Genomic DNA, 18,070 nt, shown 5'->3' on the forward strand with positions numbered 1-18,070 from the left:
CAAAGCCTTAGGTAGGCTGAGGCTGAGGTCATGGTGACCCACCTCAACCTTGGCTTACACAAGGCTTCGGCTTCGGCCTGGGCTGCAGCGACAGGCCTGGACTCCAACCCAGGCCAAAGCCTAGGCCTCACCAGTGGCGGATCCCCCCCTCCCCCACCAGACTGGGTATGTGGGGGCTGGGGAGATCCTTGCCTGGAATTTTTCAAGTTGGGTGGGAGGCCTTTTTATCAGTATTTTGTCTGTTTTAGGGGTTTTATTTTGTTAATGTTTGATTCATTTTTTTCATGCAAGTGAAATTAATCAAACATTCCATGAACCAAAATTCGTGGGGAACAAACCTCCCGAAAACAAACTAAAAAATCAAAACTAGATTTTTTTCCCTGCTTACCCCTTCTGGAAATTACATGATAGTTAACCTTACTTAGATGATGGGAGAATTAATGGAGATATGGCTAAAGGAAAGTATAATGAACTATTTTCTGTTCAATGGATTGCAGGATCTGAGACATGATTTTATCAGAGGAAGGTGGTGTCAAACAAATCTGATTGGGCAGTGTATTGGGTAGCTGCAACTGCCACTTTTAGATCTAATTCTCAGTGAAGCACATGATTTAGTGAAAGAGGAAAGGGTGATGGGGCCGCTTGGCAAAGGTGATCAAATTTGAATTAATGACTGGAAGGGGGACAGTATGAAAATCTACCGCTCAAGCACTAAACTTTCAAAAGGAAAACTTTGATAAAATGAGAAAAATAGTTTGAAAAAACCTGAAAGGTATAGCTACAAAGGTAAAAAGTATGCAATGGGCATGGAAATCGATTAAAAAAAAATACCATCTTAGAAGCACAGACCAGGTGTATTCCATGCATTAAGAAAGATGGAAGGAAGGGAAAATGATTACCGGCATGGTTAAAAGGTGAGGTGAAAGAAGCTATTTTAGCCAAAATATTTTAATTAAAAAATTGGAAGAAGAATCCATCAGAAGAAAATAGGTTAAAGCATAAGCATTGGCAAGTTAAATGTAAGACATTGATAAGACAGGCTAAGAGAAAATTTGAAAATAAGTTAGCCATAGAGGCAAAAACTCATTATAAAAACTTTTTAAAATATATCCAAAGCAGAAAGCCTGCAAGAGAGTTGGTTGGACCATTAGATGTTTAAGGATTAAGGGGGCACTTAGAGAAGATAAGGCCAATTAAGTTGACTTAGAAAATAGCCACTGCTATTACTAGCAACGGTAACATGGAATAGACTTAGTTTTTGGTTACTTGCCAGGTTCTTATGGCCTGGATTGGCCACTGTTGGCTTGATGGACCCTTGGTCTGACCCAGTATGGCATGTTCTTATGTTCTTATTAAATGATTTCTTTGTTTCAGTGTTTACTGAAGAGGATGCTGGAGAGATACCCGTACCGGAGAAGGTTTTCATGGGTGATGATTCAGATCGACTGAACCAAATCACGGTGAATCTGGAAGATGTGGTAGGTATGATTGACAAACTGAAGAGTAGTAAATCACCTAGACTGGATGGCATATACCCCATGGTTCTGAAAGAACTAAAATATCAAATTTCAGAATTACTAGTAAAAATTTGTAACCTATCATTAAAATCATCTGATGTTCCTGAAGATTGGAAGATGGCCAATGTAACCCCTATATTTAAAAAAGGGATCCGGGGGTGATGCGGGAAACTATAGCCCAGTGAGCTTGACTTCAGTGCTGGAAAAAATCATGGAAAATGTTACAAAGAATAAACTCACAAAACATTTAGATAGACATGGTTTTATGGGACACAGCCAATATAGATTTACCCAAGGGAAGTCTTGCCTAACAAATCTCCTACATTTTTTTGAAGGGGTGAATAAACATGTGGACAAAGGTGGACCAGTAGATGTGGTGTATTTGAATTGTCAGAAGGCTTTTGACAAAATCCCACATACAAACTGGTTAAAAGAAGGGAAACAGAGAATAGGATTAAATGGCGGGTTTTCACAGTGGAAAAAGGTAAACAGTGAAGTGCCTCAGGGATCTGTGCTTGGACCAGTGTTTTTTAATATATTTATAAATGATCTGGAAAGGTGTATGACGAGTGAGGTGATCAAATTTGCAGATGACACAAAATTATGCAGAGTAGTTAAGTTTCAAGTACATTGTGATGAATTGTAGGAGGACCTTTTGAGACTAGAAGATTGGGTTTACAAATGGCAGATGAAGTTTAACGTGGACAAGTGCAAAGTAATGTGTATAGGGAAAAATAATCCTTGCTGTAGTTACTCAATGTTAGGTTCAATCTTAGGAGTCACCACCCAGGAAAGGGATCTAAGCATCATAGTGGATAATACATTGAAATCATCCTCCCTGCGTACTGTGGTAATCAAAAAAGCAAACAGAATGTTAGGAATTATTAGGAAGGGAATGGAAAATAAAACAGAGGATGTCATAATGCCTCTGTATTACTCCATGGTGAGACCACACCTTGAATACCGTGTGCAATTCTGGTCATCGCATCTCAAAAAGGATATAGCAGCACTGGAGACAGTGCAGAGAAGGGCAACCAAAATGATAAGGGACATGGAACAGCTCCCCTATGAGGAAAAGCTAAAGAAGTTAAGGCTGTTTGTTTGAAGAAGAAATGACTGAGGGGGGGATATGATAGAAGTCTACAAAATCATGAAAGGACTTGAACAAGTTAATGTAAAATCGGTTATTTACTCTCTCAGATAATATAAGGACCAGGGGGAATCCATGAAGTTATCAAGTACCTCACTTAAAACAAATCGAAGAAAATTCTTTTTCACTCAGCACATAGTTGAGCTCTAGAATTCATTGTCAGAGGATGTGGTTACAGCAGTTAGTGTAACTGAATTTTAAAAAGGTTTGAATAAGTTCCTAGAGGATAAATCTATAAACTAGCAACTGCTATGATGGTAATTAATAAGCAATAGTAGCTTGTGATCTATCTAATGTTTGGGTGCTTGCCAGGTACTTGTGACTTGGATTGGACACTGTTGGAAACAGGATACTGTGCTTGATGGACCCTTGGTTGGACCCAGTATGGCATTTCACCTTCCCTAGCACACCCCCTGTGTATATAAATCCACACCTTTGTACATAAGTTTCTACCTACCCCACTTGTTTCTCCTCTTGTTCCATTACGAATTACGCTCTATTTCCTCCTGCTCTTCATTTTCTAGTTACAGTTTCACGTTTTCTTTTTTGTTCCCTTTCCTCGGCCCTGTTTTATGTACTCTGTTTTCCTAGCTTTCAGTTGCAATGTAAACCGGTATGATGTTTGTTTACTAATGTCGGTATATAAAAGCCCCAAATAAATAAATAAAATAAATTTCTTATGTTCTTATGTACTAGATGGACCGTATTAGTCTTTATCTGCTGTCTTTCTCTGTTACTCTATATGTAGCCTAAAAATAGAGGATGGTTGGTAAACATTTTTGGTGGTGTTCTGTAACAGAGTGAAAGAGAAGGTTTCTTTTCTGCTAATTTTTTAAACATTTTTACCAAAGGGCAAACAAGTTTTAAATGTGCCAAAATAGTTCTAAACGGAAGTAGTGAGAGCTATCTTGTTATCTGTCTTAAGTGGAAAAGGAAACACAGGCTATAAATTGGTAAAATACAGTAAATGTGGCTTGAAGTTATTCTGACCCAGACTTACTCCCACCTCATGCAACAGTACATCCATTCAGAGCTGTGAGTTGCTTGAGGCAAATAAATAGCACTACTGTTTAGGTATGAACAGGCAGGTGCTTGCTGATTGCCTGTGGGAAGTATAGTGCTACGTATTATGCATAGTCTAAGGGTGTCACCAAAGTGCCCTTTACTAAAGACATCAGCATCCTCACAGATGCTGAATGAGTGATATCAGAGAGAGTGATTAGTGCTCCCTGACACTCCCCAGTGGGAGGAGGGTTATTTTACTAAACTCATGAGCCCACTTTGGCTCATGTTCTTTTTCCCCCATCTCCTGTCCTGAGAAGGGGTTGGTACCCAAGTGGGGTTTCCTGGCCCTAGCACTTGGGAGATTTTCTTTGGGTGCAAGGGAACTCCAGAGATGGAAAAAACCAAAAAAAAAAAAGATTTAAAAAATACATAGTAAAAAAGAGTTAGTCCCCATGCACCTTGGATTTCGCTGAAGATTTGCCTTAAGGTTTGTAGAGTGGATTTCTGGTTAAGTGGACTAAGGATTGCCAGACTTGGATGTCAATTTAATAAAGTGCTCTGACCTTAGCGTGAATTTTAACCAAAGTTTTAGTGCTTCTTTTTCAGCACTAACCTAACTCTATTTAATAGGGCTTTTAGCACTGAAAAAAATCTGCACTTCAGCAGGAGTTTAAATCCACACTCCATGCAAATCCCATGCTAATGAAGATGTTAGCTATAACTCTGCAATGTGGGGAGGTATATTAATGCTCAGTCTGCTTAGTGTACATTTTCTTAATGCTGGAAATGTAACTCCTGGGTCTAAGGTGGAATAAAAGTTAACTCATATTTCTGGAGCCATGTTATTCTGTTGCTTTGCCCAGAGCAATAGAGATTTACTTTTGTTCAAAATGACATAGACAACGACATTGTCAATATCATTTCATGTCTCTTTTAATAAGAAACGACATGAAACCCATGAAATTTCATTTTATTCATTTTAATATGCACAAATTTAAAATAGCACACACTAAATTGAAATAGCATGCACTAAATTAAATTAGAAAATCTAATGGCAAAACAACCTCGTATTGTACACAAAACTACCACCAAACCATGATTATAAACATATACTAAGAAATGGGAGTCAGTATCAGAAAAGATGTGCTCTTTCTAATATAATCCACAGGCTCTTACCCGCAATGGGCTGCAACAGGTATCATATAGGAGCACTTAATTTGTGTCACTTACTTCTTCCCATATTTTTTATTTTAATTGCTCTTTTTTAATTATTAAAACCAAAAACTAATTATATGATATTAACTAATAAATTCTCTTAACTTGTCATTACTTATCTGTGTATTACTTATCTGTAGTCATTTAAACAATTCAATATCTGCAAAACTCTTCAGAAACCTGCTGCGGTACTTTTACTTCAGTTCTGAAAACCCGACATTGCCAATGTTTTGGCATTTGAAAATGCCTTCATCAGGGGAACAACACAACTCTAGAGAGAAGGAACACACAAATGAAATTCTCAATTTTTAAAAAACCTTCTTAATCAAAAGAAGACCAGTTAACGACTGGAAAACATACCCTCTCTTGCGGCTATAACAGCTCTACAATGCAGCTTCCAAAATGGCGGAAAACGCTCACCACTGCTCTTCAAGCATAGATATTTAAATGGACAACCCAATGCTGGATTACCTATCATCATGGAAGACCCTCCTCTTCACAAAAAAACTGACCAATCAACTTCTTTATTCAATTCTTCAGGTTGAATTGTTCTCAAATTGAATATCCAATTCTGTTCACTTTGTAGCAGAAGCAAATTGATATCACTACCCCTCAGATCTCAATTAAGCACATCAAGAACTATAAAAAATAGATCCTTAAACCGATGGTTAAAATCCAATGTTGTACTAAAGGTGCATCCATTTTTTTACAGTTAAGTGTGCTTCAATGTTCAATAATGCAGATTTTTTTTTTAAATTTTATTATTATTGAATTTTAATCAAATATACAGAACAATTGTTCTCAGATAACAGATAATTAGTAACTTTTTAACAATCAAAATAATGCTTTCAGGATATAATATTTTCATATTTGTACTAATCATAAGTAAATGGGGAGTCCAATATAAACTGAGCAATAAAAAGAGGAAATTCTTTTTTGATTAAATATCACACTCTATAGTATTAGGTTTCTGAGCTTAACCATATTACTGAACCTCTAAGACTCATTTCAGGAATGTGAATCCAAATATGCACATAACTGTAATGGTTCTAAGAAGATATACCTGGATTCTCGATATATTAAAATACATTTGCAGGGAAATCTGAGTATAAATTTTGTACCCCTGTTAATGGCTTCAGACCCCATTTGTGGAAATCTCCTTCTCTTTTCCTGAGTAATTTTTGTTACATCTGGAAAAATTCAGATTCTATAACCATAAAATAAGAGATCTTGATTTCTAAGGAGATTTCTTAAGACCGAATCCCTTTCCGAGATGAATACAAAAGAAACTAACAAAGTTTCCCTAGTTTCAATTACAGTCTCCAAAGTCATTTCAAGCAGTGCAGTAATGTTTATAGATTCTTCTCTCTCTTTCTTTACTTGCTGTTGCTGATGGTTTCCATGTTTCTTTTCTTTAGACCTTGGTAAGTAATACATTTTGGATATGGCTGGTATTCCCTCCTCAGGAAACTTCAAAATATCTTTACGATAACTTCTGAATAAATCTCGTGGAGAATGTCCCTTTATCTTCGGAAAATTAAGTATCCTTAAATTTACCCGTCTAGATTCATTTTCCATTCTCTCAAGTCTATTGAAACACATATTCTCAGACTTTACTAAATTATTTTGAATTTCTTTTATATCTTTAATTTTTTGCTCATCCACCTCCACTCTTTTTTCCAGGTTTAGGATTTTTTCATCAACATTCTTAATATGTTGTAGATTTTCTCTTAATAGACTTGACAATGATTTTATAGAAGAGTCCATAGAAACATATTCCAAATGATATCAATTGTTATTTCCTGAGGTTTAACCAGAGGCAAAGTACCCATTTCAATGTGAATTTCTGGCTCACTCCTCCCTGTAGCCTCAGGTTCCCCAGGCTTACTGTCCTTCTGATCTTTCGTGGCCTCCATGCCCCCGGAACTTTGAGATATTCGGCTCACCGAAAGTAACGCTTCACTCGTGTCCTTTCTCGGGGCTGGTGTCTTCTCTGATGCCACTTTTCCTTCCAGCCATTCAGCTGTAGCGTCTCCAGAAAGCTGAAGATTTCGGATGGTGGTTCCGGGGTTACCGGTGCGCCAGGACTGAGGGATGTTTCCTCCACCTGGGGTCCCAATGCCTGCTCAGCATCAGGTGTTCCCGCATTTCCTTCTGCCAGCAAATTTCTCAGAGAACCAGTGAACAGCACCTCGATTTGTGGCTGCCTTAAATCCGGGTTCGGAGTCGAGGTAACAGAAAACTTCAGCTTCGCCTTTCTTTTAGTGTGAGGCATAGTGAGATTTGAAGTAATAGTCTATAAGAAAGGCAAATTTCAAGAGAAAACACAGAGAGAGTCTGCTCACATCTTCTCTATAGAGCGGCCATTTTGGCCTCCCCAATAATGCAGATTTTAAGTTGATGTGAAGTCTTCCCACCTATAGTAATTGGCAGGGGCACCAAATTACTTTAATTAATTTACTAGAAACACAAGAGGTTCTAGCCCTTGGTTTAACCAATATAACTTTTTAAAGGTTAAGTTAACATTTGAATGGGATTGGGCACATACTAAACAAGAATTACAAACAAAGTGGCCTGCCTCTTCTGACAAATCACATTTCTTATCAACAAAAAAAGGAATGCACCACCTGATCTTTTATGTTTTTACCTCTCTGATAAACTATCATAGTCTTCTCTTTAAAAAACGAGAATAATTGCAAAACATGCCAATGATGCCTAATACTTTTAACTATTTTATGAATGAAAGGGGAGAATGGCAAGTCACAAACAATTTGTGTTTTTCTTACATGGAGTGTTTAACAACGGGTCCCAATTGTTCCACTGTGCCCATTTCATAGCCTGATTAACCACTGTAAATGGATATCCTCTCTGCACAATTCTAGTGTGCATTTCTAATGCTTGACATTTATGCTCTTGCACTGTCGAGCATAACTGCCTCAAGCGTAAAAATTGTCCAAAAAGGATCCTATCCCTTAAATGCTGCAGATGGCAACTTGCATAATTCAACAGTGTATTGCGATCTGTGGGTTTTTGATATATGGTAAAAAAAGAAGATATCATCATTTTTAGAAATAGAAATATCTAAAAAGGACACCTTTGTATCCCCATAGTGCAACAAACTGTAAACAAGGGTCACATCAATTCAACCATTTCATGCCCAAATAATTCTCGACCTCCTGTCCAAAAATGATGACATCATCAATAAATCTCTGCCAACACAAGATGAACTCGGCAAAGGGAGACTGTTGTAACCATTTGTCTTCAAAGTCTCCTACATAAAGGCTGGCCACACTTGGGGCCATTGTGGCACCCATGGTCATTAGGGATGTGAATCGTTTTTTGACGATTTAAAATATCTTCCGATATATTTTAAATCGTCAAAAATCTTTAGGGCCACGATACAATACCAATTCCCCCGATTTATCGTCAAAAAATCGTAAATCGGGGGAAGGGGGAGAGAAGGAAAACCGGCACACTAAAACCCCCTAAAACCCACCCCCGACCCTTTAAATTAAATCCCCCACCCTCCCAAACCCCCCCCCAAATGCCTTAAATTACCTGGGGGTCCAGCGGCGGTCCAGAACGGCAGCGGTCCGGAACGGCCTCCTGCAATTGAATTGTGTTGTCTTCAGCCGGCGCCATTTTTCAAAATGGCTGCGCAAAATGGCGGCGGCCATAGACCAACACGATTCAACTGCAGGAGGTCGTTCCGGACCCCCGCTGGACTTTTGGCAAGTCTTGTGAGAGTCAGGAGGCCCCCCCAAGCTGGCCAAAAGTCCCTGGGGGTCCAGCGGGGGTCCGGAAAACGATCTCCTGCCGCGAATCGTTTTCCGTACGGAAAATGGCGCCGGCAGGAGATCGACTGCAGGAGGTCGTTCAGCGGGGGTTCCGGACCGCCGCTGAACGACCTCCTGCAGTCGATCTCCTGCCGGCGCGATCGAGGACACGATTCACATCTCTAATGGTCATTCCACCAACTTGCTGTTAAAAATTTTGATCAAAAAGAAAATAATTTTCTTTTAATGCCAGAATGGCTAGATCAACAATAAACTGAACTGGAGTGCAGTTTATTATGTATGAAGCCTCTCATACATTTTGTGGTATGTTTATATAAAGAGAGACTATGTCCATAGTAACCAAAGATACTTCTTTCAACGAGTCATCAAAGCCTTGTAGCACTTTGATTATATCTCCGGAATCATGAATATATGATGGTAATTTTGGAACCAGGGGTCGCAAAAATACATCAACAAATTGAGATAATGGTTCAAATAAAGAACCCTTAGCTGATATAATTAGGTGACCGGGTGGGCGCTCTAAAGATTTGTGAATTTTCGGAAGATGATAAAACACTGTACTTTCTGAAATTCTACTGATAAAAACTGATGTTCCTTTTGAGTATTTCAGCCATTGTCCATTGCTGCAGACAACAAACCATCAACCCTCAGTTTTAAAAGAACTGTTGAGTCTACTTCAAGACACTTATAAAACTTAGTGTCTCAAAGTTGTCTTAAAGCTTCCTCCTTATAAATTAAATTAGTGCACACATTCAAATAGAAAGCACTAAATGAAATAGTACACACTAACTCAAAATAGTGTGCACCATTTCAAGTTAGTACATACTAATATGAATTAGTGAGCACTAGCATAAAAGCAAAATGAAATTAAAATGAAATGAAATATTTCGCCATGCATGCCCCGACATTCTAGTTGCTTCTCTGTGTGTCAGAATGACTTACATGCACATTTAATGCTGCTTGCATACCACATGCTGGTAAACATAAGAATTCAAGCAGCACAAGCCAAAGGACAAAGAGAGAGACAAAGAAACATTGAAGAAGAGAGAAGGCAAGAGGATCAGGCTGCCCTGGCTTGCAGAAGGGCATGCAGACAGTGTATATTTCACCTGAAGAAAATATTGCTGGAGTTACCAGAGACAGATGAGGTCCAGACTGAAATCCAGGGCAATTCTGTTTCTTTACAAAGTAATTATAAATGTTATTGATCCTCTGCTCATGGACATGCTATACCAGGCTTAGTCAAGCTCCAGTGCCTTGCATTTTCTGGCTACTGGCGCATTCTAAAATACAGTGGTTGTAATAGGTCAAATGGATCCGTCATCGTTTTCAGTTAAGTGCTGCAGGCCATGATGAAACAGGTTAGGGACTACATTAAATATCCCGAACAGTATACACAGTGGTGGGAGATGATTTAACTAGCATGCCAAACATAATGGGTATAATTGATTGTACCCATGTTGCTCTCGACCCACCCAGACATATTATAACTGGAAGCTGTAAGTGAAATCAAAGTGTAAGTTCTCTGGGGAGGATATCTACCGTCTCTAGATTTCTTGCTTTTCCTAAAACCCAGGACTAACAACTTGACAAACTTTAAGAAAGCAGTGAAAATTGTCAGTCTGCTGATATCTAGTGCTTTTGTTACGCCCTTCGGTCGCAGACGACTGCGACCTCTCATTCTCACCTCTTTTTTCCCCGCACCAGCAATCCTAGGACGAATGGTGGGCTCTGCCAACCACCGCCGACCTCCTCGGCGTTCCCGGGACGGCGTGGGCGATGCCAACCACCATCTTGTTTCCGGAATCACCTAAGGCGCACGCGCGCAAGGGCCTCCTTTGTACACGTCATGGCGGGAACCTCGGGGGAATCCCCTCCGTATGACATCAACTCGCTGCTGTACTTAAGCTGACTGGCCCTGTGCTTCTACGAGTTAGCAAGGAGTTCTCTCATTGCTGAATCCGCTCCATTCTTGGATCTTCAGTTCCAGTGTCTTCCCTTGGTGTTCGGACACTCTGGGTACCTGATCCTCGGGGGCCCTTCCGTGTTCCTGGCTATCCGCTCCTCAGAGGGCCTTTCTGCCTTGGACTTCTCCTGACCCGCTTCTCAGGACTCTCCTGGAACTTCCTCTTGTGAGTACCTGCTACAATCTTCTATGATACCAGCCTTACTGAAGTTCCCTATGGTGTACCCTGTGCCTTGGGCCACTACCCGATCTGCACAAGGTACACCATAGTTACTGTTCCAGCATATCCTGGGCTGCAGGGTATTGCTGCATCTGCTACTAGATCCACATCAGGGTTCCTGCATCTCAGACTATAGCTACATCTTCATCTTCAGTACAGTCATCCTCTGCATACCCCGCACTGTGGGCCACTACCAGATCTGCACTTCTGAGGTAATCTCCAGCCGTCTGAAGAAATCTCCTGGTGTACCCCACGCTGCGGGCCACTACCGGATCTTCACATCAGCAGTACCATCCTGGGTATACCCTATTGCTCAAGAACTGTGTTTATTGGCATCTCCCACTCCTAGGGCTATGCCTTGTCTTTCTTCTTAATGAAGTCTCTATCACAGCTGTGTCCTACGTCACTAAGACCATGCCCACCGACAGTGAGGCTCACAGGGATCCTCCCTGTGGGCAGAGACATCTCTCATCTCGGCCCAGGGTTCACATTCTTATAAAACCATAACAGCTTTGTGTTCACTTTAAACATTGAGAACTCTTTCTTCTGAACCAGGACTGATAAATGCTTAATCCTGCTGTTAGAAGGCGCATTCTGCTATTAGAGGTCCCATCAGTGGGGCTTTAGGATTGTTGTAGACTGGGGCAAGATCAAAGTGTAAGCTTTCTGGATGGGCATTTACAGTTGAACATCCTCACTTTGAGTACAATGCAGGACCATTTTGGAAAGACCTGGTAAGTAAAATCAAATCTTAAGCTGTCTGGGGAAGGTTACTGCAGCTGAACAATATGCACTTTGGCACTGTGCATCCTGATGTTGGGAAGAATTATGGATGTCTATGAAGAGTCCCTCACTAACTAAACTGTCCCTAGCTTAAGCCTTAGGCTAGCATTCAGTGGTTTGTAGACCATTCCCTGCAGGTTCTTCTACAGAGGTTTTCCTGGATTGGTTAGCAGCCCCCTTAAATGTAGGCTGTGCATGTGGAGCAGTGAGGTATTTTGAGTTGGAGTTTGAGAAGCAGGAAAGAGATTATAGTGAATCCCAATTCAGGCCATATAGCCTGATCCAGGGGAAGAGACTTATCCCTGGCCAGTATCCCCCATGTCTGGAAGGGATGGGTTTTGTGAGAGTGGGAGAGGAGTTTTTGAGAACATTTGAGGGATCTTTTTGGCCACCAGTCCCTGCCCACCAAGAGAATAGATACATTGGATTTTAGGACATTGATTGTGAATTCTAACACCAGAGGTCCAGAGCTAACATCAGAGGCTGAGATAGGAGATCCAAGTCCCCACTAGGACTCCACTCTCTATCACCAGGGAGAGGATGGCCTTTCACTACTGCCTACCATCCTAAGGGTCACTGATTCAGACTGAGGAGAGAGGTAACATTGGACTGTTTAGTTTTGTGAGAAGATCAATTGGAGAATTGAACTTGAAGTATTTTTCATTGAAGTAAATTTTTGTTGAAAACCAACCAGAGCGTCATTTAAATCATTAATAAAAATGATGGAAATGATGAGAGACTCGGTGTTAGAAGAAGAAGACTGGAAGGGCAAGAGAGGACCTGAAGGCTCATCTGCGTACTGCTTCCAGCATCCCCCGGGAGAGGACTCCATAGGTCACAGCGAGCGATACATGCTTTCAAATCCATAGCCCCAGCTTCCAGAGGCCCCGCACCCTTTGCAGTAGAAGAGGCCTGGAAGTGTGTGCCCTTAGGTATGCGAATCTCAAATATTTCAATCCTTTGCGTGAAGATCAACTTAATGGTGGTTGAAGAGGATTCGTAAATATAGCTTTGGGAAATCTTAGGACTTAAAAAGGTTTGAAGAGAGGTGAAATAGTGGGATATATTCTTTAGAGTTTGTGTGTGTCTGAGATAATAAGCAAGCTAGAGGGAGTTAATTCTAGTGTCTCTTTCTCACCCACCCATCCAATCTCAACCCTTGATTTTTAAGCAAGAGATACTTTCTCATTAAAATCAATCAGGTTCTTCTCTAAATCATACTATTGCACCAGGCCTGATTGAGAGTTTAGTCATCCCCTTGTAGAACACTAGCAGATTACTTAGTAAATACACCTGTACATTTAAAGTACTCTAATTGCAACTTAGCAACATAAACTTAACTAGGAACTCCAACTCCCATAGTAACCTAAACTTTAATAGGAACTCAATTAAATTAAGATGAAGGGAGTAGTCCAACAGCAAGAGGGGGATTTTCCAGTCTTTTGCATTGAGTGTCACATGTATGATTTTTTACCCATTGGTAAGAGATTGTATATGCGTACCTGGTGCGGAGCTCCTGGCTCTCAGAGAATGAGTCCAATCTCTGGAGGCTAGAGTGGCAGATTTTAAGGAGCTGAGGCAGATAGAAGGGTACATTGATGAGACTTTAAGGGACCACAGTAGTCAAGTCCAAAATCCAGTCTGGCAACCCCAATGCTGCCTTGGATCAGAAAGGTCTCCTGGTTGGAGGACATCACTCTGGTGTGGCAGGAAGTGATCCCATAGCAAGAACCTGCTCTCCAAGTGATGTGTTGTCCTCTCGCACTAAAAACAAGTCTCCAAGGGCTACTGCCCAGGAGGGGTTAGGTCAGCCATCATAGTTGGTGATTTGATTATTAGAAATGTAGATAGCTGGGTGGCTGGTGGATATGAAGACCAACAAGTAACTAGACTACCTGGTGCAAAGGTAGCAGACCATACATGTCACCTAGATAGGTAGTGCATGCAAATTTTCTCTCATGCATATTCATTGTGGGTATCCTGAAACCCCGAAAGGCTGGTGGGCCCCCAGGACAGAGTTGGGGACCACTGGAATAAATGACTGCTTCATGGAGCAATTGCTTCAGGAACTAATAACAGAGGAAACTATTTTACATTTAATTCTCAGTGGAACACAGGATTTGGTGAGAGAAGTAACAGTGGTGGAGCCACTTGGCAATAGTGATCATAACATGATCAAATTTGAACTAATGACTGGAAGGGGGACAATAAGTAAATCTACAACTCTAACACTAAATTTTCAAAAGGGAAACTTTGATAAAATAAGGAAAATAGTTAGAAAAAACTGAAAGGTGCAGCTGCAAAGGTTAAAAGTGATCAACAGGCATGGACACTATTTGAAAATACAATCTTAGAAGCGCAAACCAGATATATTTCACCATTAAGAAAGATGGAAGGAAGGCAAAAACAGCATGGTTAAAAGGTGAGGTAAAAGAGGCTATTTTAGCCAAAATAAATTCCTTCCAAAATTGAAAGAAGGATCAATATGGAGAAAATGGGGAAAAGCATAAGCATTGTCAAGTTAAGTGTAAAACCGTTAGATGACCTAGGGGTTAAAGGGGCTCTTAGGAAAGATAAGGCCATTGCAGAGAGTCTACATGAATTCTTTGCTTCTGTGTTTACTAACGAGGATGTTGGGGAGATACCTGTTCCGGAGATGGTTTTCATGGGTAATGAGTCAGATGAACTGAACCAAAACACTGTGAACCTGGAAGATGTAGTAGGCCATACTGACAAACTAAAGAGTAGAAAATCACCTGGACTAGATGGTATGCATCCCAGGGTTCTGAAGGAACTCCAAAATGAAATTTCAGATCTATTAGTTAAAATTTGTAGCCTATCATTAAAATCATCCTTTGTACCTGAAGACTGGAGGATGGCCAATGTAACCCCAATATTTAAAAAGGGCTCCACGGGCAATCCTGGAAACTATAAATCAGTAAGACTTACTTCAGTGCCGGGAAAAATAATGGAAACTGTTCTAAAGATCAAAATCACAGAGCATATAGAAAGACATAAGAACATAGGAATATGCCATACTGGGTCAGACCAAGAGTCCATCAAGCCCAGCATCCTGTTTCCAACAGTGGCCAATCCAGGCCATAAGAACCTGGCAAGTACCCCAAAACTAAGTCTATTCCATGTTACCATTGCTAATAATAGCAGTGGCTATTTTCTAAGTCAACTTAATTAATAGCAGGTAATGGACTTCTCCTCCAAGAACTTATCCAATCCTTTTTTAAACAGAGCCATACTATCTGCACTAACCACATCCTCTGGCAACAAATTCCAGAGCTTAATTGTGCGTTGAGTAAAAAAGAACTTTCTCCGATTAGTTTTAAATTTGCCACATGCTAACTTCATGGAGTGCCCCCTAGTCTTTCTATTATCCGAAAGAGTAAATAACCAATTCACATCTACCCGTTCTAGACCTCTCATGATTTTAAGCACCTCTATCATACCCCCCCTCAGCCGTCTCTTCTCCAAGCTGAAAAGTCCTAACCTCTCTAGTCTTTCCTCATAGGGGAGCTGTTCCATTCCCATGGTTTAATGGAACACAGTCAACATGGATTTACACAAGGGAAGTCTTGCCTCACAAAACTGCTTCATTTTTTTTGAAGGGGTTAATAAACATGTGGATAAAGGTGAACTGGTTGATGTAGTGTATTTGGATTTTCAGAAGGTGTTTGACAAAGTCCCTCATGAGAGGCTTCTAAGAAAACTAAAAAGTCATGGAATAGGAGGCAATGTCCTTTCATGGATTACAAACTGTTTAAAAGACAGGAAACAGAGAGTAGGCTTAAATGGTCAATTTTCTCAGTAGAAAAAGGTAAACAGTGGAGTGCCTCAGGGATCTGTACTTGGACTGGTGGATTTTAATATATTTATAAATGATCTAGAAATTAATACGACGAATGAGGTTATCAAATTTGCAGATGATACAAAATTATTCAGAGTAGTTAAATCACAAGGAGGACCATGCGAGACTAGAAGATTGAATCATATCACAATCCTCACTCTATCTAGACAATAAAAACTATCTATATCACACATTCATACACATTCATACCATACTAAAAACACTTAAAACATATGTCTGATAAACATAGTGACCCCTAATACACTTCACCATCAATTTTATAACAATACACTGTGAACATGAAATCACATAAATATAACAATAAATTGTTTATTCAGTTTTACAAATCTCTGTGAACATGAAATCACATAAATATAACAATAAATTGTTTATTCAGTTTTACAAATCTCTCGAAGAAGTAGGGTTAGATACAGAGGTTGATATTTAGATTTCATACATATTAGTTCCTTGTGGGGTGGTAGAGAGGAAATATTTTAAAGCCTACTGAATAGGGATGTGCAGAATGAAAAAATTTGTTTCGGTTCGTATTTTCATTTCATAGGGACCCCAATTCATTTCATTAGTTTCATAGGGAAAAAACCCAATTCATTTATTGGTTTCATTCGTTTCCATTTGCCATTAAAGTCAATGCAGCAGAATTGGGGTTTTGCCTGCAGAATTGGGGTTTTCTTATCAATTCGGATGAAACCTCTGTGGAGAAATCATCAGAATTAGAAAAGAGCTCCAAGGTAATTAGACTGTGGCAAAGTGGCACCAAAGTGGCATGAATAGCCTAAGGCACTGTAAAGGGGCAAAGGGTTACCAGGAGTGGCAAGAGTGCTTTAACAGAGGTGTAAAGCAACAGCAAGAGTGTCAAAAACACACCACAGCTTCAAAAGAGAGCACCGATAACAGTTGCATGAACCCTCGAAAGCAGCACGACAGGCAAAGTGGCAAGACAAGTGGCATCAACATCCTACAGCACAATGAAGGGGGAACACAGCAAGCAGAAAGAGTGTCAGAAAAAACCACAAGGTGCTGATAAAGGGACAAAGCAGCAGAAAGACTAGCACCAACACACTGAGGAACCATGATAGTGGCAAGAACACCACAAGGAGGAGAGTGAGTCGTCTGGTGTATGGCAGCAAGGCAGAGTGGCAGAAAGTTGATAGGGGCAAGACAGGCTGGCAGAGCTAAGGTAGTCAGGTCCCTGTGATTTCGACAGGGGCAAGACAGGCTGGCCACGGGGAGAGTTCCCATTCCATTGTGCAGGAAAGGGCTCCATAGAATGGTTTTGCCCCTAGAGTGGGGTGTTTCCGTTGGCGTCTAGTGAGCTCTCGTTGGTCTTTTAAATTCTGGTGGACGTAGCAGATATACAAATGAGAATTTTGAAGGCTGAGGCAGAGGAGGTTTCCATGTGAACAGCAGTTCAACATGGTGTTGCATCCGTCGGTGTCAGACGGCTTCGACCTCTGTGCCTCACCTTTCTCTCTGCTCTCCCCACTAGCCTTGGGAAGATGGCTACCTCTGCATCTGCATGCCACTCTCTCCGGTGTCCCCGGAACGGCAATGGCAAGGCAATCTGCCATGTTTCTCCTGAGGGCCTCCTAGGGTGCACATGCGCACACCACTCACGTCTTTATCCACGTCATGGTGGAAACCTCGGGGGCGGCCCCCTTGAGTGACATCACGCCATACGGGTATTTAGCCTGCCCTTCGTTTGCTAACAAATCGAGTTAGCAAGGATTGGACTTGTCCGGTCTGAGTTACTCTGCCGCTTCCCTGCTGCCACTGGAAGCTCTCTCTGCCCTTCGGGGTATTTCTCTAAACTGGGTACTCGCTCCTCGGGGGCTTTTGCTTTCTTTCAGGTGCCTATCAGGGATCAGGTACTTATTGCTCGAGGGCCTGCTCTCCCTACCTCGGTGCCTTTAATAAACTACTTCTGCCTGCTGGGATCTCCATCTATATGTAAACGCAAAAAAAGGGGACAGCTAGTATCCAATTATTGCCAAACAAAAACTAACTGTGTAGATCTGTCATAAATTACCCAATATAATTAATCTTTGTTATTAAATATTTATACTTTATTAATGAATTTTAACAAGATTTTATAATCAAGAGACAAAGACCTCAGAACTGGCAAAAGGAGGTCTAGATGACCACAATTTGTGTAGCCAGTAAGTTCAATCACTGGACTTTATTGTCTCCTTTTCTGTCTTTTTTTTTATAAAAACTTGATTATTTCTCATTTTTCATTTCTCATTTCTTTCAAACAATCAATGTCCAATTTTTCGTTGTGAAGAATCACTTCTTGACAATGATAACTCAGCCGTTGTCATGGCAGTAGATAGAAACTTAAAACTGCTGCTTGTCAGCCAACTACAATGGCGTTAGAGTTATATCACAGCTTTACTACCACGGTAACTTATATCTTCAATGTAAACCCGTAAGCTTTATATCTCTTGGCTTCGAGATGGAAATATATTAATGTGTAGAAGTTTCAGAGAAAGTTACTGAAACCTACCCGACATCATGAAAGAAAGCACTTATCTTTAAAC

This window comes from Rhinatrema bivittatum, chromosome 1, assembly GCF_901001135.1.
Source record: "Rhinatrema bivittatum chromosome 1, aRhiBiv1.1, whole genome shotgun sequence".
NCBI classification, from domain to species: domain Eukaryota; kingdom Metazoa; phylum Chordata; class Amphibia; order Gymnophiona; family Rhinatrematidae; genus Rhinatrema; species Rhinatrema bivittatum.